This window comes from Crotalus tigris, unplaced genomic scaffold (assembly GCF_016545835.1).
Source record: "Crotalus tigris isolate CLP2741 ecotype Arizona unplaced genomic scaffold, ASM1654583v1 scf7180000018016.4438896, whole genome shotgun sequence".
In the NCBI taxonomy this organism is placed as follows: Eukaryota; Metazoa; Chordata; class Lepidosauria; order Squamata; family Viperidae; genus Crotalus; species Crotalus tigris.
The window spans coordinates 2,181,271-2,208,269 of NW_024096778.1; the positions used below are offsets into that span (position 1 = coordinate 2,181,271).

Sequence of the window (26,999 nt, forward strand, 5' to 3'; positions counted from 1 at the left end):
TGGGGGTTTGGGGGTCACCACAACATGAGGAACTGTATTAAAAGGTCGCGGCATTAGGAAGGTTGAGAATCACTGCTCTATAGTAAGTCACAGGACCTATAATAACTGTGGTCCCAGTTCAGCATTTTGAATTTTGCATGGGAATGAGAAGTGAAGTTATATGAAGGTTTAAATCTTTATTCCTGAAAAAAAATTCTGGCTTGCAAAGTATCTTAACCAAAGCTTCCAAGCAGCTTTCAAGAGTGATTTCTGTTAGATTATTTATTTAACACACCTAACCATGGTTTATTTTTCTGGGTTCATGTGATACACTGACAAACTGACTTATATTGGCTGTATTCTCGTGATACATTAAATACATATTTAGGCTAATGTGTAATGTGAACCCAATGGCTGAACTGTATTCTCATGAATGGATTTGTATATAATGTGCTAGGCTAAAATGCAGCTGGTTTCACTATGGAGTATTTTATCCTCCTAAGCTAAGAGACAGTATGAAAATAAACACTGTGACCAGATCTTCAGCAACTACAGGGAGATATCAATATTTTCCCTTAAATGGATGGCAGAGGCAATCCATGAAATACTACTGGTTCTTCTACACATCTTAAAAGCAAGTACTAGCATTTCAAATTAAAAAAATCATGAAACCATTTTTTTTAAAAAAAATAGTTTAATAAAAACAAAATATGAATATTGACAAGGGTCACCGAATCCATATTTAGCATTTTTCCAAGCTGGTGCCCTCTAGCTATGTTAAAACTACAACTCCTCAACCAGCAAATTATAGAAGTGATTGTTCTGCACATCTGGAAGGTGGGATTGGGAGGGGCTGACTTGGAGATAAGTTCAGATCCTAAAAGGTCTTGCATGTGACTTACTTGCATTACATTAGTATTTTTATAAAAAAAATTGCACCCATTTTTTTTCTCAAACTGACATTGCTCATTATTTTAAAAAGCAAACATAATATAAGAGAGTAAAAAGGAATGCAGACAACAACTATATTCGGTTATAGAAAAAAATCCATACTGTAACAAAAGTATAATAATTGGTTGAAATAAGATGCTCATCAAGTTTTCACAACTTTTTCAAATATTAAAGATAGTCTTCACTACCCAAATCTTTATCAAAATAAGCTGTATTGTATTGTATGATACTGTGTTCAATTTTTTTCCCATCACTTATTTCTCACGAAGCAATCCGTTCCTAAACTAAAAGATCAGAAATTAATCTTTGCCAATTTTCATACATTAATCTACTACTTCTATTTTACATTTCTTTGATAAGCCAAATCCATTAATACATTTTGCCTAAGTTAGAGACTAACAGCCGGTTGCGAAAAGATATGTGCATTAGAACAACAGTCAAGTTGGACAATTGCATGCATACGGGTAAAAACATGGAACATCACACGAAGAGAACATCATAAATCAGTCAAAAAGCTTTCTTTTCTGGATTGTGCGGGTGATGCATGCTATGCTCAACACCTGACTACAATTTTTACTCCACATTTTGCCAGCCTTCATTATCTCAACCTTATCTACTTCTGCTACGCAGTGAGATCAAAAGCTGCCATCGTCTGAATGTAAATAAGATGATACAGGCTCAACAGGGCGCTGAGCAGACGTTCTTGCCGATCTTCGTGTTCCAATCGGAGAATCCTTATTGACGTTTACCCACCTTTTCCCCGAAAGTGTTTCCTAATGCTACCAACAGTAGTAGCGGCGAGGGCTGCGGTTGCCTCTCTCGCCGACCCTTTCCAGCTGTTCAACCGTATTAGACCCACCGCGCGTCTGCCAGAATCCCGACTGGGTTGAAGAAACCGGGATGAGAATGAGAAAGAAGGAGGGAGTCGAGGAAAGATTCAATTCTCCTCCTAATTGGCTCACGCTGACGGGACACTCCGGACTGCCGTCAGTTCATTGGCTCAAGTCTCTGCCGTCCCCTGCAGCTAATTGGAGGAGCTTGAGCGTGGAGAAGATGGAATCCCGGAGGAGGGGTTTCAAAGCAGAAGCAGCCCTGGGGTGGAGAATTCATTCCCAGCTTTCCACCTGCAAGCGGGGCGCTCAGCCGCGGTCGCGCGCACGCTCTCTGGCGCTGGCAGGGCAGGGAAGGCCGGGAGGGCAGCGACGGGGTGGTGGTGGGGAAAGTCTTTACTTTTCTTTCTTTCGGCCGCGCTGGGCTGTCCCTAAAGGGGGGGGGGAAATAGTGCGGCTGAATCGGAAGGAACCGCAGCTGTCAAGGGAAAGCAATGGGGGCGGAGTAGGGAGAAGCTGGAGAAACAAAGAACAAGGCAAGACACCGCAAGCAAAGAGAAGAGGTGGAGTCTGAAGGGACGCTCCCCCCACGCCCCCTTGGGGAGCCAGGAAGGAAGGATACAGGACAGTTGAGGGGCGGGCGGGCGGACAATGCCAAGCCGGCCGCGCTCCTGAAGGAGGGAAAGCGGCGAGCGGGAGGATGGCGGACGGAGTTTCCTTGGGCCACTTAGTTGTGCTCTTGGAGCCAAACTCCACGTGACGCAAAGCGCGTCACGTCACCGTGAAGTTGAGCGGCTGCTTCTCCTTGGCCGGAGGAGGGGCGTCATGGGATAGCCTCGCTCCTTTTCCCACTTGGCGCTGGGGTCTCCGCTGAGACGGAGCCGAAAGGCGGCGGCGGCAGCGCCACTCTTCTCGGGCGGAGGCTGTGGGTGGAAATTACGTGCGAGCGGGCGGAGACGGGAGAGAACTTGGCGGACCGCCTGACTAGGTGGGCTCTGGCTGTTGCGCTGCTCAAGTTCGGGGAGGCGCCGGGAGAAGGGCTCCCGCCAAGAACTTCGCCACAGGTGGAAAGCTGTTGCCGCGGCCACCGCCGTCCGCTTTCCACGTTTGCTGCTTCCTCGGCAGTGCTTCAGAGGCAGGAGAGTCGTCGCTCCGGGGACTTGGGCTTTTCTCCTTGCCGTTGCCCTGTAATCTGCGGGGCAAAAAAAAAAAAAAAAAAAAAAAAATCGGACGGAAAAAAGGATCTGCCTCGCTTTGCAGCACACACTTTTGTTAATCCACGTCCCGCCACCGGAGTAGCAACGTGGTGGAGCCGCTGAAAATTTTTACAAAGCTCGGGTGGGACGGCGAGGTGTGGCGGGAATTAGTCCTCGGCTTCCTTCCCCCTATAAAAGCATAATAACATGGGTTTGGCTTGGAGTAGGCTCCTCTTTCCTTCCTTCCTTCCTTCCTTCCTTCCTTCCTTCCTTCCTTGAATCGCTTTGCCTTGTGTTAAAAAGAGCTTGTCGAGGGCACGGAAGAGTGGCTGGGTGGGATATCTGGAGAGAGAGAGACAGATATTGGAATAACAATAACAGCAACAACAGTAATAATGAAAAGGGACGCCTGGTTCCAGAGTGACGACAAATCCAAGCGGAAAAAGTCGAGCCGGCTGGTTTGATTTTGTTTAGTTTTGTTGCAGGGGCAAATTTACAGCCCTTTACAAGCTCTGGCGTTGGTGACATAATGGAGCCAGTTCTGCAGGTGCAGCAACAGGTATCTTTCATGGCTGAGTGGACTGAGCTACAGATCAAGTTGCTCCAGTTGCGCTGGGAATATAGCTGTGCGCTCCGCTCTGGTGTTTGTTTATTGTTAAGGGAAGCCCCAGTTTACTTACAAGTACTGCGGGTGTACTTCGGATTGAAACTGAAGGATAACTTGTGAACTCTGATCTATGGTTGATGAGCTTATGTGCGTGAAGAATTGAAAAAAATGGCCGAAAGTGCAGATGAAGCTGAATTAACTCTGCATTTAATATTAAACATCGCATTTTAGTAGATTAAAAGTGCATTTCTCTGGTCTAAATGTGCTTGAAATCTTTTTGACCTCACGTGGTCTGCTAAGTTGTACTATATTTTATCTTCTCTGCCTTACTATGTCAACATGTTTTCATTTTCAACAGGCCATTGCTAAATATGATTCCAACCTTAATCTACTTCAGGTTTTAATTATACTGTATTTGAAGATTTAAATTGTTGATGGATCTAATAGAGATATCTTTCTTGTACTTGTAAAAAGGATAGGTTTCTCAATTTTAAAATGTAACTTATGTTTCTTGGCTCTTTCTCCCAAACTCCCAGAGATCAATGTTATCTATTAATCTTTTTAACACTCAATGTTAGTAAGACCATTAATATCACTTTATGTATTAGCTGACCTTGTAAGTCATTTCTAATGGGTTTCAGAACAGAGGCCATACAGATTCATTATTCATAGTGAAGGTTTATCATCTGTCCTTGGGAAAAGTATAAAAACATTCTTCTGAATCATTTATCCATCTTGACAAGATATGTTGTAAGAACTGCAGACTGTTTAAAAGATTTCTCCTAACATTTTTTTTTCTGATGTGCTACTATAATTCAACTTGCAGTTCTTCCTGCAGTTCTTGCAGATTTTTTTTCAGCTTTTGCAAGTGTGTGCATGTGGGAGAGATTTTGTATTTCATTACTTAGAGCATATTGTAAATATTATCTCTACTGTTTGGGGGTATTGGAAATATTGGGCTATAATAATATCTCTGGAATAAGTTTAAAACTTTGCAAAATTGTTTGACTAAGACTAAAATGTTTTGCAGAAACTTTTCATTTTTCAAATGAAGTTGACAGTATTTTCTGTGCCCCCCCCATCAGGATTCTCAAGAAATTTATCATCACAACTTTATCCCATAATATTCTGTTAAAAACCTCGGGAAAGAAATATTTCATCCCATTGAAGCTGTTCTAAACTAGGGGAAAATACCTTGCTTTACTTGATTAAACATAACTAATAGCACTAACACCATTCTGCCCACTCGTATAAATATCCATTCTTTTTCAGGAAATAGATATCCATTATGTCTGTACATACAGATATTGGGGTTCACATAACTCCTATGAAATACTAGAATTAAGATGTTTGCCTGTACCACAGTACTACACCCTGACCAAATTTCAGAAGACTTTCCCCCTCAAAAGTGGTGACATTTAATTGACCTTTGAAGGCTCATTCTGTTAATCATACTCAGTGCACTAAAGCTATGGTCCACTGATCTGGTGTTCTTCCATTTGACCGTGTTCAGCATATAAATCCTGCAGCCTAATTGCTACTTACTGAGCAAGAGTTTCTTTTCTTTTCTGAAAATAGGAGAGACTTGCTTTGCCTGAGGCAAGGCACTTGTAGAGTTCTAATTCAAAATGCTTTTCTGTCATTAGTTGGAGGGTGTGGCTTCTACTTAGGAAAAGGGTGGAAATTCTTTTCTGATTAAACAGCTTTTTATGTTTCCTGAAGCGGTTTCCAATAGTTAGATGGATAACCTTGAATGTACTGTCTTGTACAGCGGAGAACATATTCTTAAAACATTTCTTGATCTATAATTCTTTGCATTTATTTTCTTGGCACGCCTAGTTTCATATTTTGAAACAAGTTAGGTTAAAATACTACAGAAACATAGGAAAACAATTATGCTAAATGCTACCCTTTATTTCAAATATTCGTACAGAGCTGAAAATATTACAAGAATATTCATCTACTTTCCTTAGTTCCAAAACATTCATATCAAGGATACTTTTTATATACAGTTGGCTTTCCAAAAATAATGTATATGAACGTACATAAACTATTGTATTGGGAAGGATAGTTACTGGAGCAATTAACACGGTAGTAGTTAATTGGCAGAACTTTTTGTCTCGGCATCTGGAACTTGCCTCTTTCTCACTGTGGGACATAATTGTTTTTGAATAACTATATTTTGTATCCTTTTTGTTTGTAATAGAATGCCAGTGGTTAAATTATTAAGGTGCTTATTGCTTGTGCTTCTCATTCATGTTAATTTGCCAGTATAGTTGAAAATAAGAAATTTTGGGTAAGAGATACTGGGGTTCTACATTTATTTAGCCAGTAAAAGTAAACTATAGAGATTTTGAAGATTTTCTCCCAAAATTCTAGTTATATTTGGCAGATTAGAGCTTTATCCTTGCCTTAAGGCAGTGTTTCCCAAACTTGACAATTTTAAGGCATGTGGACTTCAACTCCCAGAATTCCACAGCCAGCGTTGCTGGCTGTGGAATTCTGGGAGTTGAAGTCCTCATGCCTTAAAATTGTCAAGTCTGGGAAACACTGCCTTAAGGTAATTGTAATTTAATGTAAATATGGTAAACATAGATACTTAAGACACCAAAACTAGAGATAGATAAAATCTCATCCCACAATACAGTGCTCATCATATAAATGCATAAGTAAGAGCATTGGTTGACATCAGTAAGAGTAGGGGCTTATGTCCTAGTTGTGAAGTAGGTCAATGGTCCCTCAAAATGTATATGTTACTTATTGGCTGCTGTGATCAGTAAAATTGAAGGATAGATTGTAATATTTACTTCAATGCTTTGACTTTAAGACATGGGAACTTTTGTTGTGTTTTGTTTGAAAAGCAAAAGAAGCTAAATCTTGGTATAAATAAAACCTCTAGAACACGATGGGACTTTCCAATAGACTTTTGGAGGTTAGCATTATGAGTTCATAGTTTCATGGTTGTAGAATAGATTGTTTCTCTGACTAATGAACTAAGTTACTTTCAAAATTCCATGTATACATTATTTGTAGTCATTTTGGAAACTTAAAAAAAGTGAGGAGTTATGAGAACTTACAAGATTCAGCTAAGTTGTACTATGTTGACCATTTTAATTGGTTTTTGAGTTTTGAGACTTATGGATATTATAAATAATTTTACAAGTGCCGCCTTGTTGACTATACGCTAAGCCATACATCATAGTTTAAAATTATAGCAGCTAAATTTTGCAAAAGTGAATCAAAACTAAGCAAATAATATAACTTGGCAAGATATGTGAATTCAGCAGAGGTGTAAATAAATGAACTAAGCCCAAATCTTTTAAAACCTGACAGCTTAAAGTAGGTTTTTTGCCTTTGGAGGGAGAATCTGGATATATTTTATATTCTACCCTCCAGAGAAAAGTATACGAATCAAGAAAGCTGACTAATCTAAACACAGCCCATTCTGTCCTTTTCATTTTCCTCTGTTAAAGATAAACACTTAAACAACATTTTATAGTCTTGGTTGAAGACTATGAAATGGATAACTTGGAAGTGTTTGTTTGCTTTTAAGGTAAATGCTTATGCTCCAGTACAGTTCACAGCTACAAAATGTGACATGTGGGAGCAGCAATCAGAATTCTGTAGATACTACAGCATCCTGGGGTAATTACATAGTAAAGCTTCTACAGATTTTAAAGCTGCAAATTGTACCACAATGTGCATTTCAGTTATTGTGTAACAGGACCTAAAAAATAATTCCTGGGTTACTTTTCCTCTCATGCAAGATTTTGTATATGAATTGCTTTAAGTTTGTTTAAAACATTTCCCACATGCTAATAATGTAGCTTCTAGTAAGAGTTAACTTGCAGGTGCACCAGAATAAAGATGTAATATATTAACAGAATTTGAAATACTGTACGTGACCTTGCAAATATATTGTCAGTGCTTCAAAATGGGGGTTTAGTTAATGAACTATTAAAATGTCTAGGCTGTTAGCTATAGGCTCATGTTTCTCCTGAAGCTTTTCTCTATAGTGTGCAAAATTGCAACTAAGAGGAGTCCTTTCTGTTAAAGGGGGCTTACAATAAATACTCCACCTTAGAATATTCTTCAGTGAGGAGTATTTTTTCCTTTCCAATATGTCTTCCTGCATAAGTTACAAAATACTCCAAAAACATAAACACTCCATTTTTTTAAAAAAAAAAACCTGATAATGACTGCAATGATAAATATTGACTTAGTTTACTAAGACAGTAGCTACTATGGCTTGTCACATAGTCAGCCAGATATTTAGACTGGATTTGGCAGTCTAAAGACCTCGGATAGGCCACTGTTTGATGGTGTTAAAAGTGCCAGTTATAATGGTTTGTCACACAGCCAGATGTCTAGACTGGATTTGGCATTTTAGCCACTTATTGAATCCTTCCCAAAGACCTGGGATAGGCAGATGTTTAGATATAAAGGCAATTAGAAGAAAGTTCTGGAAAGCCATAGTGGAAACAGAGTTTTCTAATAAGTAGTCAATCTTCTATAATATAATTACATTGGAATTTTATTTTGAAGACTATGAAGATCCAGCATATTAAATAATTTCTATTGTCTGTTCTCTAGAATTTGAAAAATGACTTCATATCTCTGTTCAGTGCAGATTTATTAAAAAGTAAATCCAATTTAGTTCAATGATGTTTACTTCCAAATAAGTGTCTCCGATTCTGCTGTGGTTCATAAAACAATTCATATTCACTATAATATTTCTGTACTGGTGTATGGAGAATGGATTTGATATCATGACATTAAATTGCATGTAATCAGGTTTGTACAGGTAGTCCTTGACTTACAGCCATTCATTTAATAATTGAAGTTAGAGTGACACTGAAAAAAATCACTTATAACTGGTTTTCACACTTCATTATTGCAGGATCCCCATGATCACATGATCAAAATTCAGACATTTGACAACTGGCATGTACTTATTACAGTTGCATCCTGGGGTCATGTGATTATCATTTGCAACCTCCCCAGCTGTCTCTGACAAGCAAAGTCAAGCCAGATTTACTTGACTATACAATTCAGTTAACAAGTGCAGTGATTGACTTAACAAGTGTGGCAAAAAGGTTATAACATGGGACAAAATTAACTTAATTGCCTTGCTTAGCAACAGAAAATTTGGACTCAATTGTGTTCGTATATTTAGGGCTACCTGTATAAGGCCTAGGCTCATATAACACAGCATGCAAAGCTATGATTTATTTTATATGTGGTTTATTTGTAATCCACAGAGTTTGATTTAATATAATATCCTAAATTTAAGATTGAAATTGAAATTTTAGCCCTCATGTAGCCTCTTATTACAACTTAACCTGGAAAAAAATCATGCAAATTTATTTCATGGTTTAACTCAATGTCTAAATAATAGCTTTTTGACTTATTTTGTAATTTCTAAATTACAAAAGTAAGGCTAGCTTGTTAAGATTGTTTAACACAAGTAATGTTGGGAGTACATTTATTTTCACAATATTTAGCAAATATTGTTCTCTTGTCCATTACTATTTTCTTTGCTTTATTAGGAAAACTTAATTCAATAATGCTGCAAGATTCTGAATCTCATGAAAGTAATGAATATTTCACTATTCTTAATTTGATTTTTAGGAGGTTGGCTGATAAGAACAGTGATCCTAAAAATGTATGAAGTGTCTTAGGTGTTCAAATGAGAAGATTGGATTTTTGTAAGTAAGAATTCCATTTTTTTAACAACTAGATAATTCAGCCAGGTAAACTAATATATTTTGCTCATTTAGATTATTGTGGGGTTTAATTAATGTTCTAGCACTCAACAAAACAGGTGTCGCTCCATGTTTCCCATGTCCCACACTCTGTGTTCTATTTTGGAATATCTACCTGTGAACATTATGGAATTAATTTCAGAAAATAAGAATTGAAGAGTGCAAATGCATAGTTAATTAAGATACTGTATGGCATATATTGATCATGGACAGTAATATTCCCATTTCCAGAAATCTTTCAGTGGAAAATACTGAATAGTTTGAGGAACATTAAAACAAAACATAGAATTAGTCTCCCAGTGATGAACTTGCCAGTATTAAAAACATTTTTAACTGGGGAGCATTTATATGAAAGGAATGAAATATTTTCTATGAAAGGACACTGATAATCCAGTTGATTATAATAATCCATATGACTGTTTTGGGAAAGTTGTTTTTTCCCAACAGTAATATTTATCAAAATCAGAAAAGTGTAAAAATTCTGGGTTTTACCTAGGTGGTGCTTGATTCCCCATAATTACGTGGACATGGCATACAATTTTTTAAAGTTACATTATATAAATTGTTTGTTATTGCTTTCTGTTGGAGTATCTTCTGACTTGACCATAGAGTTGTGGAATTCTGTGGTGGTGTCCTGTCCAGCTTCAAAACAGCCTGACCTTTTTTTAGCTTCCTAGCCCAGACAAAGTCAGCTTGGTGCAACTATCTGTTGAGACAGAAAAAAAGTGATCTACTAGAATGTAAACTGACAGCTTTTGGGAAATTCATTCTCTCTCTTTTAGGTTTAAAAAACTTCTCCAAAATATTTAGAGCAAGGACATGATACAGTTTAATGCCTCTGGTATTTGGGAAGGTCTCAGCAAATGGCATAATTGTTGAATGGCCTAGTTTGGACTGGGAAACTAAGCAGGGCTGGCCCTAGTTAGTACCTTGATCTACAAAGATACCAGGCATACCACAGATATTGTAGGTTACGGTAGATTGGGGCATTGAAAAGACACGCTGGAAAAAAGCAGTTGTAAATCTCTTCTGAATTGTTGCCCAAGTAACTATTTGGATGTGTCTGTGAAGTCCCTAAGAGTTAATGAAATTAAACTCAACTCATAAGGACCTTTATTAAAGCTTTGAAAGTGTTACCCCTTCATTGCATTTTTTTAAAAAAAATAATCTCTTAATTCTGCTCTGGTCATATTGATCAGGATTAGAAATGTTCTTGTATGTTAAAAAGGAAGTTGTTGAAACTTACCTGTCTTTCAAAACCAGCTGTCTACATGATACAAGGGTCTGAATGAAAATTAGTCCAAACATCAGTTTGATTTATTTAGTCTTTGGATTCTGGCCATGGATTAGCTTCCGTAGATTAATTTAAATGAAAATTTGGAAAAAGACGTGTTTTTATCAGGAGTGTTTGATTGTGGTAGCAATTGAATTCATCTGTATTAAAGCAGTTTGTATTGCATTCTAATTTCTTTATTAGAATTGCCCTCCCATTCATTTGACAAATAATTTATTTGCTTTCTTTTCTGAGATAGGAATAGTTGCAAAGCCATTAATTTTTTATATATGAATTGCTTGCTGAGGGTGGAACTCTTTGACAGCCATCTCCAAAATGAATACTTTTGTTTGTCTAAAATACTGAAATGCTGAGACAGCATTTACAAACTTTAACAAAAACAACAAAGTTCATTGATTAAAGTCAACGGTGCAGGAAAACATTGCATATTATTATACCGTTGTCCTGCATAATGGAACTCCAATTATATGCTGAAAACTGAAACACTTTAGACATAACCTTTTACTGACTTTGGAACAGATATAATCTGTTTGACGTCAGAGAGGAACCATATATGTAAAAAATGAAATGGGGCATTGTTGACATGGTGATCTTCAGCTAATGAGTTCTAATGGGGTTTCCCTCCCCCCGCCCAGCAAATTAGAAATGATATGCTTGTAGGAACAAAGGCTAATCTTTGTGAGGAAGTATAAAGTAGAAAAACCTGCTGATGGTATTCCTTACAGCATAGCATTTTATTTATTTATTTATTTCATCTCCTTTAATGCTTTTAAAGCTTCTGGGTGTTTTTCAGGCTTATAACACAGAATGAGATGTGTCCTCCATATTCTGTGTAGATTGTTACACCAAATTGGATACTACAACTAGAATCCCAAAGCGAGTTTGAAATCTGTTGTAAGATAGAAAGTTGATCCTTTTCCAGGATGCCAAGAACCAAGAACGCCTGGAATGCATAGCACTGGAGGTTTGCTTTGTTTCCCTTAGCAACTTGATTCATTGAGAAAATGTGCTTTTCCCTGGGAGGCTTTAATAGCTTTGACTTTAGTGGTGAATAAAAGGAATCAATTTCTAGTGCAATTTAGCTTGTTTTCATCTGCTCTTGAAGGACAAGTTTTCTTAACCTTGGTGCAGAGAAATCTAACCTTGTCTTTTCCAAGGGGTGATTTATGGGGATCCTTTACATTTATCAGTTGAAGCAAAAAACCCTGTAAGTCTATGTATTTCAAATAACTAAAACATTTTTGTGTATCAACTTTCGCTGCTGTGAATATTTTACCGATAGAGGAGGAGAATGGCTCAGTATCTTTCAAATGCCTTTATTTTAACACTCTTATTCATTGTAATTGTTACAACAATAAATACTTACAAAGCAGTCTTTAAGCAGTGCTTACAAGTTGACTTCAAAAGGAGAATTAGGATTGTTCACAGTAATCCAGGTTTAATATTCTGAATATACATTAGGGTTATGGCAAAGCTTTTGTGAGTATAAAATATATTTAAAAATTAATGGAGATGTTACAGTATCTGTTAGCTCATTAGATATTTTTGGAACTATTGGTCCAGGTTGGGTAGAGTGAGTACTGTTTTTCTTGAAGCAGGCTAATCTTAAGGAGCAGCTGAATATATTACTCATCGCATCTTTTAACTCAGTGGGAATCCTATACTTGGGATACTTGCCTGTTGCATCGTATTGATTACGTAGATTTCTGCAGATGGAAATTTTGGAAACCGCTCCAGTGGTATGGCAACCTGAAGCGGAGGTGATGATGAGGATTCTCTTAAGTCAACCTGCCTGGATCTAGTTGTAGGTTAATGAGAAAACAACAACCAAGGAATGAATATTGCTGTTGACAGTGAGCGATTGTAAACACCCTCGACTGGAAGCTGTGAAGCAGCAGACGGGGGCTTTCAGTCGGATGTTTGCAGCTGCCAACTGCCGTGGGCACCAAACCTTCAGAAATCTTTTAGCATGTTCCCGAAACGAAGTAAAATGATCTTTTATAAAAAGCAAAATTGTCTAGTTTCTGCAGGCCTAAAATGCTTATGTGTAGAAATAACGCTTTGAGAGAGCAGGGTGAATGTCAGGATTACAGAACCAAAAGTAAGAAATACAGAGGGTTGCTGTTTTCTCTCCCCCCCAGCTGACCCTCATGTAGCTTTAGAACTCAACAGTATCTTAACGTCGTTTTGTACCAAAGCTGTTTTCTCCTTTCTGAGGGAAAATTTTAGGTTGCTTTTTCCCCCTTGAATGTTTTCATGCTGTCCTAGGCAGATTTTGACATGGTTGATCCTGTTTACTTAACTTTTGGCTTTATTTATTAAAATATAGAGATGGTATGAAATTTGTGAGTATTAAAAAGCACAAATTTTTCAACCCAGGGTGAGTTGAAAAATCTGTGCTTTTTGATATTCACTAGTAAGAGCTTGCTGTTAGGTCTGTGACATTAGCAGCAAAGTTTGTCTTCCTTCATTTTGTGCTGCAGTTGCTTTTTTAAAAAAACTGGAGGAGGGATACCTTTCCCCATCTTCCTCCCTTTCCTAGAATGCATCATTTTGTGACTTCTTTCATTCATGTATTCAACTTACATGTTTTATTTCTGGAGTCTTTGAGTGGCTTATGGTATTAATATTGGGTGATTAAAAGCAAAAATCAATTATAACCAATCATTTTAATGGACCACCATTAATAGTAGAATAATCTTACTCATGTCCAGGTGAAAAGTCTGTTTTAATATCTCTCTGGAAAAAAAAGTAGTAAGAGGGTGTGGCCTAGATATCCAGGAATAAACAGTTCCGGTGGGAGAGGCATCAGTGAGAAGGCTGAGCTTAGAGTGTATGTAGATTCAACTTAGGCAGATTCAAGCTGGAGAAGATAATCCATGATATCTAGGCTGTGAATGCATCCAAGCATCTTAAATTACACTTACAAGCAAAGTGGCAGCCAGTGCAGCTCCTGCACAAGATGTAATTATCCAGAGGCTTTTAGGACAATAGCCTCCACCTTCTGTTCCAGAGAAGGACCCCATAATTGTGGGCTAACTCCATATGGGGAAGCATTGCCCCATTCAGACGAAAGAATTGACTGTCTTTGAATTGTCAAACTTTGAATTCATAGCCAATCTGTAAAATTCTAATCCTGTTTCTCCTTGTAGAGACTTTTAATAGCCTCCAGGTGAAGACTGCTACTGAATCTCTTGTGCATGACAATGGGAGATATATAACTATGCTGATATAACACCAGAATAGTCATCCCTTTCCCAAGGGATGACTTCTCCCAAAGGCTTCATCTAGAACAGGGGTCTTCAAACTTGGCCCTTTTATGACTTGTGGACTTCAACTCCCAGAAGTCCTCAGCCAGCATGCCTGGCTAAGGAATTCTGGGAGTTGAAGCTCACAAGTTATAAAAGGGCCAAGTCTGAAGACCCATGATCTAGAAGTTAAGCAGTAAGGTATGGCTGAAACCTATGGTATCTGGCAACAAAATGACTGAGAGGTTGCTCTTTTTGTATCCAGTAGGATTGGCTACTGTGTGAGCCCTGGAGGAGGTGACTACATCTCTAGGTTTGCATAGATAGTTGTACTCGGGATTTCCTACTTCTCAATTATTGTGAGATACAGCTGCCTGTACTTAACAAAGCTTGATCTTCAAGCTGGAGAGAGCCATGGATGTAGTACGCCCTGGGATTAAATATGTGTTTTTTTAGAGAAAGGTAAGTTCTAATGTCTCTGCCTTGTCTTTTTTTGTTGAAAATTAGTTGCCTGCCAATGATTTAAATACAATGGGATACCCTATACCCAGTGCACCTGAGATCAATTGGTCTTTTCCACAATTGCCAGCAGAATGCAGTTTACCAATGAAATGTGGCAAATATCATATAAATGTCTATTCACCTGTTTGAATTCCAGCTATATTTGTTGTGATTTTAAAGAAACAAGGAGAGCTTAGTTTTATGCCCCCCCCACCCTTTGCCTGCCTTCTATTAACCTACTTGAGACTATTTTGGATACTACTAAAGTTAATAGGTAGTGTGCAATTGTGCTACTCTGGATTAAGATTGCATTCCAACATGCTGCCACTTGAATTAAGCTTGTTACAAATATGGTTGAAAATTAATATTTGGCTGGGATTTCTCTTTTTACTTTTCTCTCTCTGGGGCCTTGCCTTCTTTTCATTGCTCCCATCAACTTTTAAAATGCAACTGTTGGAATGCTATTCAAAATTGTATGTTGCAATCCAATTTGACAGGAAGAAATTGTTTTGAATGAAGGCCAGAAATTTTTAAGATAGCCATGCAAACACTTAAACCTGAAATAGTGGATTAAAGGATGAAATTTACTCATTTATAGTCATATACTAAACAAGTGTTAATCTAGACCACAATAGGCTATTCAGCTCTCTAGAGGATTGACAGTTGTGAAGTTCTATCTTTAGCCTGAAGCTAGGCAAAACTTTTCCTGTATACAGTGAGTAATAATGATGTGTGTTTTGGTAAGTTTTGCTCCCCTCAATGAATGGACAATACTGTATGTGTAACCACATGGTTTACATATAATCATAATTGTTTAAATATTTTATAGAATTACTGTAGAGTTCCTGATTTGTGGTTAGCTTGTTTATTGGGCTTTGGTCTAAATGACTCAGTTTACATATTGCATTTAACCATTACTTTAATGTAACTCAATGGCTTAAACCAATCTCTCATATCCTGTAATATGAAACTAATTTACATTGGTAATGAGTATGAAATGCGGTAAGCCATATACTATTAATTGGACCACTGGACTTTAAAACTGATGTGAAGTTTCCTACTCAGCAAAATCCTCTGAAATGTTTCCTCTAATAATAGAAAAAAATGAAACCATTGTGATATAAGATATATATTCAAAGCAATACCAGACTTTGCAGAAATTCAAAAATAATGTTTAAAAGTTCTCAACAATTCTTTTTTAAAAAAAATATTTTATTGATTTTCTAATTTTACATTTAAATATTTAAAAAACAACATGGTGGCTGGGTTAATAACATACAAAAATCTTTAGTACAAATCTCAAGCTACCACATCAAATATTTCCTTTCTTTTTCCCTTAATATCTACTATCTCATATTTGAACTAATAGAGTTCTTATTATATCAATTAAGTAAAAATAGCATTGTTACATTTATCAGTAAATTTTTAGCTTATATATATCCTAGTTGCTTTAACATTAAATTTTTATAGACAATCAATGTACTGTTGTTAGTTTTTCCCAATTTTTAGTTTCCCATCAATATTCAAATTTAACTTTTAATATTTATACTTCCAAGTTTTAAGTGACCAAAATTTTCTTTATCTCAATTCATAACAAAATCTAGTATTCAAAAAAATCTTGTCTAATTGAGTACATTCTATTTTAATTAGTAATATAAAATCCTCTCTAATAAATCAAACTCCAATTTTATTCAGCCTTATTCTGGCTTTCTTTCTTTGCCAGCTCGCGTTCTATGTCAGTCCTTTTAAGTCATCAAATAGATCTCTCTCTGTTGTTATATATATTATTTGAAATAAAAGAGACCAGTCGCCATTTTTTTGGAAGGGCTAGCGAATCATCTCTCTATTATTTATACCAGATCCCCATAGTTGTCCTTTGGTCTGTTCTTCTTCTTGCTCCTCAAGTTTCTTCTGGTTTATATAGAAAATCTTTTCCATTTTCAGTGTTGTCAGTCACTTTTCTGGATTTGCCATTCAATGTATTTGTTGGTCAGTTGAATTCTCTATCATAGTATTTAATTGTTCCACTTCTTCTGTTATCTTCTGCGTAGTCAAAATTTGGGTTCATATATTTAGGCTGACATCTTGTACTTTTCTGTAGCATATTATTTCATCCCAAGCTGAAAGAATGATTTTATGTATTGCTTTCAACATAAAAATAATCTGTTCCTGGTCTTCATCCATATTCTCTTAATGATGTGTTAAATTGAGGGCTTTAAACTCAGAGAATGAAAATAATTTTATAACTGAGTATAGAACACAGCTGAACTTCTCACAGCTGATATTTGTCAAGATTGAAAAAGTATTATCTATAGTCTGGGCTTCAAGCCAAGTTCCTTTAGACAATAACAAGTTGTAATATCAAATTTGGCCACAAGATGTCACCAATGCTGTTTAAGGTTTTTTAAGTTCAAAAGTTTTATAATCCTTTTTCCAATTGCATTGCTTTTTTGTAAATAAAAACCAAAGTCTTCAGTAAAGATAAGAAATCTTTTGGTCCCCAAATTTTAGATGCATATAAATCCAGTTAGATTAAGGTAATTCGTTCAGTGTTTTAACTCCCCAGGATAGTCAGTCGCCGCTATTCTTAGAAGGTGGGATAGAAGTTCCCTTCCCTCTCTCCTCACAGGGGGGAAGATACTTTGGGCAGCTTTTACAAGAGAAGAAAATACTTAGGATTGAAGAGAGGTTCAGATCTCATCCAGTCTCATCCACACTGCTTTAGAAGTGACTGGTGGTAACTTTGACTTTGGCTGTCTGCAGCCTAGTGACAAGCCATATTTCTATGGCCAGTCTTTCATCCACCAGTTTGGAGGGATGCCCCAGATCGAGCGGAAGGGCTACTGCCGTCCCGCAATCAAGCGGCGTCCCCTCCTTGCTTGTTGCCCCTGCAGAGCAACTTTCAACCCTTTCCAGGGTCTCCCTACAGAACAAAACTGAATGTGAAAGACAGAGCTCGCATTCCAGCATCCGCGATGGCTGCGATGACAAACCGGAATCTTCTCAACAATTCTTAAGTAGGGAGATTCCCCTTAAAGTAAGCTGCAACAGAGACTGAGAATATGTGATGGCTACAGAATGTGAATGTTGACTTTCTGTTCAGAAGATTAGTTAGATTTATGCAGATTATCTTGTTTGAGTTTCTTGCAGTTTTGGGTATCCTAGAACTGAAATCCACTTGTTAAAAATTAATTGACCTTACAGCATCTTTCTAAGAACAAAAAAAATGGTGTATGTGTGAATTATATATGGAATTGCTCAGATAAACAAACTAGTATTGAAAAAATTGTAACTTTACATCTGCCTTTCAATGCTTTATTTCAGCAGATTTTATTTCCTTCATACAGTTTAGGCTTGTCTTCTTATCCATGCACAGCCTGGATCATGATTATCTAAGGTTATAAAACATACACTTTGTGAAGATGTTAGCAGTCATGTTAGCAGTCATATAAGCTGCTGTACACAGCTAAAGTACTGTGTAAAACTATTGAGATAGGTCTCTCTGTTACTCTTTATTTTACTTTTCAAAATTCAGTTGATGCCTGAAAAGATTGATTTTCATTCAGTGACTGAGTTTGGGAATTTTCTTTTTGTACAAAGATATCAACTGAAACAGGAAAATCTGTTAGGAAATTACAATTTTCTCACGTTTCAATTTTTGTAGCCTTATTTTGGAATACAGGGCCAATGAGTCCAAATTGTTGGTTATCTTGACCTGTAAATAATTTCATTTGAGACTATTCTCAACAGTTCTCTATCCAATAATGTGGCTACAATGACAGGCAATATTTGTTATCCTTTCCTTGTATAATAGCAGTAGCAATAGTACTTAGACTTACATAAAACCCTATAATGCTTTACAGACCTCTCTAAGCAGTTTACAGAGCCAGCATTTGTCTCCAACAATCTGGATCCTCATTTTACCAACCTCGGAAAGATGCAAGGCTGAGTCAACCAGCCCCAACAGGATCAAATTCCAGGTTGTGGGTAGATTTTGCCTGCAAACTGCATTCTAACCTAACCATTGCGCCACCAGGCAAGATTGTTTCTATAAATTGATAAACCAGAGGCAAGTGATTAGCACAAAAGGGTCCTGATTGAGTCTGCTGTATCCCTCCCTCCAAGACAAGTACATCTATAAACCAACTATCTACAGGCTGTTGAGAATAAGTGCGCTATGTGGTTACAAGTTCCAGTTCATGCTAAACATACAACTTAATATAAACAAATCATGTGCTAAGTGCATGACACTTAACTCATAAACGAGCTATTTTGTAGGTGTGCAACTTTGCAGAAGGAAATTTGGCTAACTTTTTCATGTATTATAGTAGAAGCACAGTCACAGAATCAGAATAGGAGGTGATTGCAACATTATCCATGATTTTCTGCATTACTAAAGAAATGTTTGCTTAAAAGATACAGAAAAAAGCAATAAAACAATTAGAACAGGGTTGTCAAACTGCTGGCCCATGGGCCAGACGTGTCACAAGGAAACTGTGCCCACCCCATTGCTGGCAATGGGGAAAAAGCTCCGATGTGTCGTGCGACATCACATGATGTCGCGAGTTTGACATGTCTGAATTAGAATATCTTTTCTTACCATGAGGAAAAATAACCCCATAGAAATTGATGTTCAGACTGGAAACAAAACACTGGGAGCTACATGAGTTAGGAAGTTAAAGCCGCTGAAACACGAAGGTAATGAATGTTTTTTCCTTCCTTGCTTTGAATATTAACATTTTTAGTCAGCCTCTTAGGGACAGATTATTTATAGGACTCTTACAAAGGTTATTTCAGTAACGCCATAGAATTACTGTGCCCAGAGACATAATTAACACATAGCAGTTAAGTTTAGGTGGCTTACAAGTATTATAATGAAGTCTTCTATAATAGTCTTTTCAATCCAACATCATGCCTAGAGTAGACTTAAGGAATCATTTGAACCAAGATTACTTAATACTATTTTTGTACACTTTGAGTTGAATAGATCCACTTTTAAGAAAGATTACAACTGGAACCAGTCCATGTTTTTTTTCTAATTTTTGTATCATAATTATACAGGTAGTCCTTGAGTTATGACTGTAATGGAGCCTGCCCATCGTGATTTTAACTTGTGATGGTCATGAAGTGAGTCAGTCATGTGACCAACCTGATTTGACAATCATTTTTGTAGCAGTCATTAAGTGAGCACCACAGATGTTGAGTGAACCCATGATTTGCTATGGGCCAGTTTTGTGAAAATTTGGAAGTAAATGCAAAGATCATGTAACTGGGGCACAAATAATTAATAAACTACGGCTTCCTACAGTGAGTGAATTCAGTCACCAGGGTGAGTGCTCTTACTAAAAATATCACCTTGTTTATATATGTGCTGAATAAAAGTCACACATCAACCAATACAAATACTATGCCTACCATTTTAATCAACAGAAAAATAACATATTAGAATAATATATTGCAAAAAACGTTCTGAATGCTGGAAATATTACAAATGTAAATTTGACAGTGTTTCTTATGCGTGCGTTATAGAAGTATGTGTTCTTTCCAAGAACCAAGAACAGATTCTGGTCATTCTTTTGCATCTTTCTTTTTATTTATCTTTATTTTTAAATAAAGCAGTGCATTTCTCTTACATTGGCTTGAGGGAAATGAAAGAAGGAAGAATAATGGATGTAAAATGATTTGCTACTTTCATTTGTTCCATTTAGTGATGAAAGCCAATGCCCATATATGCATCGTGCATGATTTGGCTCTACAAGTATCAGTTTACAAGTATTTACAAGTATCAGTTCTTTATACATCAGCGAGACTGGGATCTTTGTCAGTAGTATAGGGGTGCCTAGCGGCTTCTGAATGTACCCTTGGAGAACTAGCTCAGCTATTTTCTTCCAGCAAAGGAAATGAGTTGATGAATTCACATTTACTCCAGTTTGCATATATCCAATAAGCTGAAGAATGGAATGGAAATTCTTATCATAAAATCTTCATTGTGTTTGAAAGGAAGAGAAGGCAATTCAATTCTTTTCAGTTAGCAACTAACTTAGCAAAACTGAGAGACAGAATAACGGGATTGATCTGTTATTAATTGCCCATGTAATATTTTATTACAGATTAAATGCAGAAGAAACAACAAAACATTTTGCATTAGGATCCAAAGAGGGGATAAAACCTAGCTTGAAAAATAAGTCTCTTTTAATGTTTCCTGGTTTGTATGTATGTGTTTTTTACAATTCATAGAATAAAAATTATCTTTAGATGGATTCACTTTTACCAGCTTATGTACTTTTTGTGAACTATTTAACATGTTTATATTTTCTATATATTTACAGTTTGATCTTACGATTTTGAGGAGTTGAGAAATTTGCTGATGAGATTATCATACTATTACTAATTAATTTTAATGCGTAGATAAAAAAAATGATCTGCCTTTCTGTCATTTTTATTTTAATCCTATATCAGTATAATCTAATGGGTACAACAATGTCAGGGGCATTTAGCAATTAATGAAATTAACGCAGTGGAAAAAATGTGACTGACCTATAACCTGCATCTGTGCTATAGAGGAAAAGAAAACTTTCTCAAAGTTTCTAGTCAATGGGAGCACAGTATTTATTCCTTATATGGGAAAAAGGCTTCCTGACTCTTAGACAACAACTAACTAATGCTTTTCTTCTATTTTTAATAAAAGCAGCCCAGTCCATCTACAGAGTTCCTCATTCTCTATATGTGTGCATTTTTAAGGATGGTTCAGAGTAAAGAACACATGGAAGTATTATTGTGAAGTTAGCTCGGGCTACAGTTGCATATCACGGGAACAAAAGTTGTGTACAGTTTTGTTATCCAGAAACTATTCTTAGAACACATCCATTCTCAATTATAAAAGATTAGGAAGAGACACTTCTCTGTTGTTGCCTTCCACCCTCTGGAACATCTTACCCCTCTCCCAGAGGTGAGGTGGTCCCCCACTCTTCTGGCCTTCATAAAGTGTGTTAAAACATGGTTGTGCCAATTGGCATGGGATTCAGAGAGTAATATCCAACTCTGTTCCCTCCACCTTATTCATTTTTAACTTGTAATACTTTTAAATGTTGTTTTTAAAATTATTCTTATTTATGTTTATATACTATGATGTTTTTATTGTAAGCTTCCCAGAGTCACTTAGGTGAGATGAGTGGTATAGAAATGTGATGAATAAATAAATAAACATTATTCTAAAATATCATTCAAGGAACTTCCTGCCCTATTTTTTTGGATTGGTCTTATGAGAATTGAATTTAGTTTAAAATAACATGTAAATATATTAATGAAAAAAATTAAAACCTTTTCTGAGGTTAAAAAATATAGTCTTATCCAACTTGATATTCAAAGGAAGGTTAAAAAAAAGCTGCAAGAACTGTTTTTGTTGAATTGTATAGTGTGTGAGTTCAAGTGAGAATGCCTTCCAAAAGCTATATAGTCTTGACATATGAGCTGCTGATAATAATTCAATGATTTCACAAGTAAAGCACTGAATAAGTTAAGGCCAGGATTTTAATGTGGAAAAGTTTTTACAGAGTAATTTCATTTACAATAGAGAAAATTATAGAAGCTCCTTGCCAGAGATTTGCAAGCACTGTCTCCCAATTTTACAAAAAGTTCTGTTTTATCAAAAGCCTTTAAAATTAGATATGACTTATTTCTTGCAAGATTTTTTTAGTATCTTTTGTTTAAAACACTGCCAGAATCTTTTATCTATAGAAAGTATCCTGAATAGTTGCTAAGTGCAATTTTTAAAGAGTTGACATCTTTTTGTCCAAAATCTTGGGTGCTTTGACAACTAAAATTGTTCAGTAGCAAGTTAGGGAATTACTGTATATTGCAAATAGCAAATACTGTTTTAAAGATGTGAGTGTGCAAGTGATAGAGCTGCAAAAATTAGATATGATGATTTGTGAGCTAATATTTGAAAATCAAATAATAGCACTTTATATAGATAGCCTTTAAGGCCATTTTGAAACGGAATTTTAGAACTGAAAAATAAACTAGACATAAAAGAGTTACTCTATGGAGCAACTAAACATTTATGCTGCCTCAGTATTTTCAGGGGCTTTTTTGGGCAGGTATTTGCAAAACTCCCTTTCTCCTAGTTTTTTCCCTCACATTTCCTTCATGTAAAGGTGGAATTTAATAAGGTTTTTTTTTTTTTAAAAAAAAGAATACTTAAAAGAAAGAGAAATTGAAAATAAATATTTTCTTTTCATTTTACATTCCCTGTATAGTTAATTAATTACAAGGTTTAATTACAAGTCAGATATATTAACTTCTATTGAACTGCTGAAATATAGGCATAAACTTTGTATGGTTCTATAAAAAATACACAGAAAAGATTTATATGAATTTTCCATGCTGTCTTCTATCACATGACACTGTTTATGTTATAAATCCTTTTTCTTTCAGATAGTTGCCATGTATATTGAGCTATGTGAATGATTTAGCTTGAAAGTCTCTATAAATATACTATTTAAAGCCTGTATGCTCTTACAGTACAATTGGCTCTGTGCTCTAATGTATTACCCCATAACTAATGCCCTAGGATCCTATTTTATAAATGACTGCTTATTTATATATTAATGATGGCAGCATCTAAGCAGGTTTGAAAACCTTAGTATCATCAACTGACTAGCAACCTGGTTAGTATGTGGAAGAGAGATCAACAGAAATGTACAAGCTGTAGATTAGACTAGGAAGTCAGAAAAAAAAAATCATGGAAGGGAATAGTAGACTATTTCCCTGTTGCTGTTTAGAAATATACAAGGATGTGTCCATGAAGTTCATGGGGGTATTGAGCCTGATTTGAGAGGGGATTTGAGTTGCCCACAAAATATACTTTTTTTCCAGGGATAAAAATGTCAGTTTGTATTAAAATAGTCAATTTCTACTTTGAGGAAAGCGGTCCCATCTCTATGTTCTGTTTTTGGTATGTTCTTAAAACCACAAATCAGCTTGAAAGGACATAAGGAAAAATTTATTATCATGAAGGAATGGAAAAAATGTGCATGCTTCCTCCTCATAGGAGATTCTTAAGCAGAAGACGAGGGAGTGTCAGGACTCAAGTACTGAATTAATTCCACCCATTTGACCTCAAAGATATAGAAAGGGTGAGGAGATTGCAGTTGTTGCATTCTGCAATGTCTTGAGATGTGATGTTGAAAAAAAATGTGCTGAGTTTTACAAGTTGCTGGAATGTGTATCCAGTTTCCTTGACAAGTAATTGTACATCTTCAAAATCAGCCTTGATGATTCAATATTAGAATTCCAGAAAAGGAAATGAATATTTTTGACTGTTACTTCACAGATTGTCCATATTGAGGAACCTTCCATTCATGACCAGAAAATATATTCCCTTATTTTGAATGATCCAATTTACTGGTTGCTTAGATCAAGTAATACCATGAGATTTAGTGAGTAATTTCTATTTTCTAAGATACCATAACAATATAAATGGAATTTTTGGCATATTTTTAGGGAAAAAAATATTAATTTGCCAGGCATAGTTATTTACTTCTACTTGAAGGGGATAGAATACTCATCCTTTCTATTATGCTCTTTGAGGAGGGAGGAGCCATAGGACTCAACCTCATGTTGCGATAGAAAAGCAATCTTCGTTTCTTAATAAGTTCATTCTTTTACTCCACATACATATAAAGATGGGTTTTTTCCCCTTCGGTTTCTTGCTCCCTTTTTTTAATTTTTCAAAATGTTCTTCTAATCGCTTTTTATGCCTATCTGCTATCTCCTTCTGTTTTCATACACACATTTCTTTTTTTTTTTTCCTTTTGTTCTTCTGTTACAAAATACCTGGGGATAGGTGATGAGTTGATTGCTGGTATAGTATAAATGGGAGTCTGCTTTGTATGTGAAAAGAGAAAGTTCAGCAAACTATTAACCAAAGTAGTATAGCATCTAAATGTTAGTACCCTGTTTCTTCTTTAAGCAGTTCTAGGTAAGATCCCTTGAGGGTTATTTTATTTCCAGATTGGATTTATAAAACAGATATGGATAAAAACTATGTTGAATTCATGTTAAATACAGCTGAGTTGTTTAAAGCCTAGAAGGGATATTGAAAGTTGGAAAGAAACTTTTAACTTGCTATTCCAGTTCTCTTAAGCTCTCCCGATATCACTTGCTGTCTGTCACCACTCCATCCATTTTTAGCTCTGTTAGTTTTCCTTTGTCATTGTTCCAGTGTACAATGGACATTTTCCAAAAAGTAAGGCAGAAACATTTTAGGAAGGGTAAACTTACCGGTAGGTAAAGAACATCCAGTTTATTAAAGAGCAAACCCAACTTTCCAGTCTTTATTAGAAAAAGCAAGATTTATCCCTTTCTGTGCTTTTATATTGGCCATTAGATGAAAATCAAATGAAAATCTTCTGTGAAACGACAAACCAAATTTAATCAGTACGTTTGCTATGACATAGGCCTTTTTGTTTTCAGGTTTTAGTCTTCTGTATTTGTATGTTTCTTGGAGGTATCCTGAAAAATTAATATTTTATAGATTTATTCTGTCAGTATGATTTGTTTTTATGAATTAGAGTAAGATAACAATTTTTGCCTATCAATAATGTGATTAAAGAAATTAGATTGTTTGAAATTTGGTTTGTTTTTACCATGTTGCAGTATTTCCTAATGTTAAATTTCCTAATGTTTCATTTAAATCAGTATTTATTCACATCTAGCTAAATATTATCCACTTTCATCATTTACTCTTGTTTTGGGTTAGAAAGCAAGCATTTTGGGAACTGATAAAGTGTTGAACAAGGTTTAAATTAAACTTAACTCTGAAAGCTTAGGTCAAACATTTTTCAGCGAAGCAGCCTAGGGTTTTTGGTGTTTCAGTTCCTTAAAATAAAACTGGTAATGGATATGTTGTTTAAATAATATTGCCGTGTTTGAATGACATTCAAGAAGGGGATGACTTCTTCTAGATAAACTTGCAGTGTTTCTCAACCTTGACAATTTTAAGGCATGTGGACTTCAACTCCCAGAATTCCACAGCCAGCATTGCTGGCTGTGGAATTCTGGGAGTTGAAGTCCACATGCCTTAAAATTGTCAAGGTTGAGAAACACTGAAATAAAGTGATAGATATGTCTGGTTTAATTCTTGTGTTTCCTGAACAAGATTGAGATTTATTTACGTGTTTACATACACTTGTAGACTACTAATCTATGGCTTAATATGATGTGTGCATTTAAGATGGGTTGCCCAGAAAGATAATTAGTTTTGAAAAATGACATGTTGCCACTAAGTCTCAGCAGCCTGAAGATTGAGAGGATTAATAGTCTTACAGTAATTAGTGTTTGAGAATTTATCTTCTAAAGCAGTGGTCTCCAACCTTGGCAACTTTAAGACTTGTGGACTTCAACTCCCAGAATTCTTCAGCCAGCAAAGCTGGCTAAGGAATTCTGGGAATTGAAGTCCACAGGTCTTAAAGTTGCCAAGGTTGGAGATCCCTGTTCTAAAGAAATGGCACATCCTGCAGAGAGAATTAAGTTGAGACTCGTAGCCCAGATGCATGCCACAAAATGTCACTTATGGGCACCCTTTTTCCTGAAGGCCCTCTCCCACTTTAACCACACGGAAAACTCCATAGTTCTTAGTAACAATGCACCTTTTCCCATGTAGGACAATGGAGAGAGTAAGTTGCATTTCATCTTTTCCATATTGCCTCGTGCTTCATGCTGCCTAGAGAAGGCAGTCATTCTATTATCCTATGCAGAGGGAGAAGAGGAAATGGAACAAAGACTGTGGGAGAGTACAGTCTAACTAACTAACTATGTTAGTTCTTTTACTACGGGGTACTGTGTTCTCCCCCTCCCTCCTCCCAATAAACTAATGATCATATTGGTGATAGAGTCAGGTAAGAAATAAATGTGCCATTTTTCATAATTAAATGTCAGTGAAAAATTTCAGTTTTTGCAAGCTGGGTTTGTGAAAGCAAATAAGCTGAGCCCAGAGCACCTTTCATCTGCTTAAGCTTTGGTCAGTGGTGGTGATTTTTACTTGTGATTCCTACATTGCTTGTGAATTTCCAAGGGGTCCTGATCACAGATGGCAAACCCCTGCCAGGGATCTGGCTGAGAAAAATTCAGTTTTATTGGAATGTTTTAAGATAATTTTAACTGCTTCTCTGCAATGAAATCAACTTCTTTAAAAATTATTAGGGATGAATAATCTATTTATATTATGTCAGTATTTCTACTTGCACTAAAGCAACGAGGGCAGGTGGTGGGGACAGGGGAAGGAGATGGTTTTGCGTGTGAAAGTGGAGCTTCACATGCCTGTTGCTTGAGTGGCCCAGTTCCTAACGGGCCATGGACCAGTACTGGTCTGCGGAGCGGGGGCTGGAGACCCCTGCACTAAAGAATTGGTTAAATAGATTTACAAAGCTGTGCAGATAACATTTTGGCCATCTGGGTACCATATTTTTTTTTTCTTTCAAATGATGCTGATGATGGAGATAAAAACGGATCCTCAGTATTTTAGATGAGTGGAAACATGTAACTATTTGAAAGCATTTCCCAGAGTCTCAAAAGAACTATGGAAAGAGCTATTTACAGAGCTAATCCTCAGTCAGAAAGAAAATGG

The 26,999-nt window shown here is 36.3% G+C and overlaps 1 long non-coding RNA gene across 2 annotated transcripts in view; it reads left to right on the forward strand.

The window, feature by feature from the left end:
• Positions 1-26,999, forward strand: part of LOC120309448 — a 53,944-nt gene continuing 26,945 nt past the window's right edge. The window contains exons 1-2 of one of the 2 annotated variants that reach the window (XR_005557081.1): positions 1-3,515; positions 9,195-9,271. This is a non-coding gene — a long non-coding RNA (uncharacterized LOC120309448). The remainder of the gene's footprint in view (positions 3,516-9,194; positions 9,272-26,999) is intronic. The other variant, XR_005557080.1, reaches the window with a different exon arrangement.